This window comes from Lycium barbarum, chromosome 7 (genome assembly GCF_019175385.1).
Source record: "Lycium barbarum isolate Lr01 chromosome 7, ASM1917538v2, whole genome shotgun sequence".
Lineage (NCBI taxonomy): Eukaryota > Viridiplantae > Streptophyta > Magnoliopsida > Solanales > Solanaceae > Lycium > Lycium barbarum.
In genome coordinates, this window is record NC_083343.1 from 61,762,711 (window position 1) to 61,767,056 (window position 4,346).

The following is a 4,346-nucleotide window of genomic DNA, read 5'->3' on the forward strand; positions in this document are numbered from 1 at the left end:
TCTTCTCCCTTCCAATTCTCTTGTTGCTCGGCAAACCCAACCAAGGAATTACCGTTCTTGACCCCAGCAGTGGTATGGTTAGTGACCCTGGTGGCTCGTCCGCCAGGCGATGATTTAGAAGCACCATTGTTTCCCTGATTACCAGTCCTCGCAGGAGTTAAAGCCATTTCTGCGGGGCACGAATTATTGGACACGTCAGAATGATCCTAAAGGAATTTCAGGCTCTATAGCACAATCTAGAATAAAGAGGAGTGAGAAACACCTATAAATGCCCTGGTAGTCTTTCGATCATGCAGGTGATCAGGCTGCACACGGAAGACTCCACTAGACATAGCTCCACAGACACAGAAAACTCCTAGGACACATTTAAACGTAGGCTCTGATACCAAGCTTGTCACGCCCCAAAACCCACCCTAGACGTGACCGGCATCCGACGTCATGAACAACATCGGAAGAACCTAAACGACATAATAATAATACTTGAACCCGCCAGGTTCAATATTCGCCTCCAACAATTTATAAATTAAATGTAACACATGAATTAAATCAGCGGAAGTCTTTATAAGCAATGGCCATCAACGTGGCAAACACCCATTAAGTCGTACGAGACTTTTGACAATCTACCCACAATTCTGACAACTATCTATGGAGCTTCTAAGAGACATAACAATCGTCAAACTTCGGGACGCAGCCCGGAAATCTAGAATAATAAATGAAACGGAAAGTGTCCCACGAACAAGGATGTGGGCTCACCAAATCCACAGCAGTAGCAAGTCCTATTAAGCGTCGAAAGTATCACGAACCTGCTCTTCTTCGTTACCTAACATACCATCAAAAACAACAATGGTATGCCTGAGTACTTTTGTACTCAGTGAGTGCCTCGGGGACAACAAGTATTATGAAAATAAATTATAATAATATATAAAGAAATCAGTTCTGAAAAAGATAGCATAAAAACAGCCATTCCACTTTGTGATTCTCAATATCATTTGTTAAACAGTTTACAAATCCATTAATCAATATAGAAACAAGTATTCAACATGTGTATCTCCATAAGAATTATCAAAAATCGATTATGAAGTCTTTTGTTAAGTTACAACTTTTAATTATGCCTTTCAAATTGATCATGATTGTCAACAACGGTTCCATGAGAGATTACGAATATTACAGATATACGAATATTTTACATACTGACACAAGCCCAAGAATCAATCACATCGAGGGAATGACCGTAGGGTTCCCTTGTCACAACTCACCACACCGAATTATAAAGTCTCGGTGACCACTCATCCTCCCGAATGGCTAGGCACACTGCGCAATACACCGAAATATAGATTCACGGTGGCTACTCTTCCTCCCGAATAGCAAGGCCATTAATGCACCCCAGGTAGCGAGCCCGGGAGTGGCCACTCCTCCTCCCGAATGGCAAGGCAATTAATACACTAGGATCCATAGTGGCTACTCCTCCTCCCGAATAGCAAGGCAAACAGAACAACAAAGTCCATGGCATAGAAGCCGATTCACCAATTGTCTCAAAGTAGTCATACCGTCAATAACATTTAAGTTCATTACACATATCGATCAACGAAAGGCATATCAATTTAACTCTTTACCATTTACCATGCCAAGAATTTCACTTACGAATTCTATATCACTACAAGCCACTCACAGGAAACAAGATAGAAAGCAAGCCACTCATAGGCAAACTAATCAATCAATCGATACTCCTGGTTAGGAAACCACGGAGGCTAATCGTCCTCTGGACAAACACAACTTTACCATACAGTTACAAAAACACAAACAAAAATACAAATAATGTCATATTACTAAATTATCAATTATGGCTTAGGGCCGAACCTCCCTTCTCAAGTCATCATCCCAAATAGAGGCATTTCAAGTTACCACCGATTGAGAATCTTATTCAAATATCTTATTCAAATTTCAAGTTTAAGAAACCCATTTTACAACAAAACAAGTTGAAGGTCTAACCTTTAGAAGATTTAAGTTCAATCATCCAATAATGGGGAAAAGCGAGTTTCACAAAGTAGTTTAGTTCGTGTAAGGTTCGATGCGGGCTTGACCCTACACACGCATGACCTTGTCTAAAAGCAATCATCTTTGTAGTCAAATTATCATTACGGGGCATTATGCCATATTGAAAGGATAAGTTATTCCGACCAATGTTTGAAAACGTATAACTTCTTTACGAAAGATTTCCATGTCTTAAATCATCAATGAGAATCTCATTACCAACCCTTAACCATCATTATTAAACATATCTTATAGAGGAAAACATTCATAATATCACATACATATATAGGGTTTGTTACAATCTAGGTTTAATGTGGGTTTGTCCCCTCACACACATTAACCACCATTTAAACATGAATTAGAGTTCAAGGAACATGAAAAGATTTCTTTTCCTTTCATTCATTAAAGGATCTTGAATAATATTTATACTTCCAAATTCAAGAACAACAACATCAACAACAATCTCAACAATTATTTTATATCAATATCCAACTAATTCTATCCATTTAATCATACCAAAACAGCCCACAAATCATTTGATATCCAAAAATCATAACCGAGCTTTCAATGCCATTTTCTCTATTCTAACCCGTCAAATCTATCAATGATAAGGGTAAGAACATTATTAAAATCTTAGACATACATTAGGGTTTTGTATGAGAAGTTCACCCTTTCTATTCAATAAAGAACCTTCAAGAAAAGAAGTCATGCATTCCAAAATAAGATTTTTCAAAAGAGACATACGAATCAAAATCAAAGAGTTTATAAAAAAAATCGATCAAAAGAGTATGTTCAAAAGAGGCATACCTTAATTTGTTAAACAAGATTTAACAATTCACTTTTCTATTGAAGAACACCCAAAACCTAGCTTGAATCACTTTGGAAGGAAATATGTTGCAAACCCTTAATTGCTCCAAAACCTGAATTAAAGACTTGAATTTTGGAGAAGATTTCCCAAATCTTGATTCTTGAATCTTGAGATGGGTTTTCTTGAAAACCCTATATTAGGAATGATGATTTATTGTTTAGATTACAAGGATATATGTTAGAATTGAGTTGGAATAATTAGAATGGACTTACCTTGGTGTTCTTGATGTTGGAGGAGAGTAGGAGGTCGTTCTAGGGTTTGAAGGAATGAAAAATAATGAGTTGAACTGATATGGACGAATATATATTGTTCTGTGAAAGTGAAATTTACGACCTGAACACTGCTGGTCGTAAAGTCAGTTTACGGGCCGTAAATTGATTTACGGACCGTATTCTGCACTTTGGACTGCACTGTGTCGCTTCAGTAAAATGGCCATAACTCCTTGCACAGATGTCCGTTTGACCCCCGTAAGATACCGTTGGAAAGGTATTTCAATGCTCTACAACTTTCATCAAGGAAGTTTTCCCAAATTCGAAATACGTTTTGAAATACGGGCCGTAAAGTGAAATACGGTCCGTATTTAACCATATGACCTCAAAATGTCAAATTCCAGAATGTTCAGAAATTCTTGGTTTCAGTTTACGGGCACTGTTCATGGTCGTAAATTGAAATACGGTCACTGTTCATGGGCGTAAACCACCATATCACAACTGAACAGAAAAATTTCAATTTCCACATTCTTTATCTGATGTTCTAAGTCTAGGATCGTGGTCAAAACTTTCGTTAAAGGTACGGGGTGTTACAATGTATGTTGTAGTATGTGTGAATGAATGAAAAATATGGAAATTTTGTGTGTTGGAACTAAGGGTGTGTTGGCCGAATGTATGTGTATGAATTACATGTCTTGGATGGTTTGAATTCATGTTAGAATCTAGTATGTTATGGTAGAAATTGTATTAGGAATGAAAGTGGGATGAATTAATGGAAGTTGGAAGGTATTGCATGTTGGCCGTGTGGTGCCTTACATGAAAGTGGATGAATTGAAGTTATTTAATGTAATACTTATGTTGTTGTGGCCATATGATGTGAGTGGAAGGTTAATGATTCTTATTGTCTTGGAAAAATGGTTATTAAGTTGTTGTAGGAGAATATGCAACTTTGTTAGGATTTATGTAAAAATGGAAATGAAAGTATCAAGAGGCAAATTATGATCATTGTTGATGAATTTGGGAGATGGAATTGCATAATGAACTTGTATGTGGAAGGTTAGGAAAAATTGAAAAAAAGTAGTGGCTTAAGGGAAAGTTTGAATGTTGTGTATCTTATGAATATTATGTGAAAATGGTATGGATGCCTCCGATGTATGTCGTAATGATTTTGATGGATAATGGATATGAAAATAATAAGTTTGGTTTGGAAATGCAAGTTTGAAACGAAAAATGTTTCG

The 4,346-nt window shown here is 36.9% G+C and overlaps 1 long non-coding RNA gene across 1 annotated transcript; it reads right to left on the reverse strand.

Annotated features, from left to right (window-relative positions):
- Nucleotides 1-468: 468 nt before the first annotated feature.
- On the reverse strand, nucleotides 469-3,352 carry LOC132602285 (uncharacterized). The gene is made up of 3 exons (XR_009567711.1): nucleotides 3,112-3,352; nucleotides 2,839-3,030; nucleotides 469-820 (listed from the first exon to the last, which is right to left on the reverse strand). It is a non-coding gene; the product is annotated as an uncharacterized LOC132602285 (long non-coding RNA).
- Between the last annotated feature and the right edge of the window lie 994 nt (nucleotides 3,353-4,346).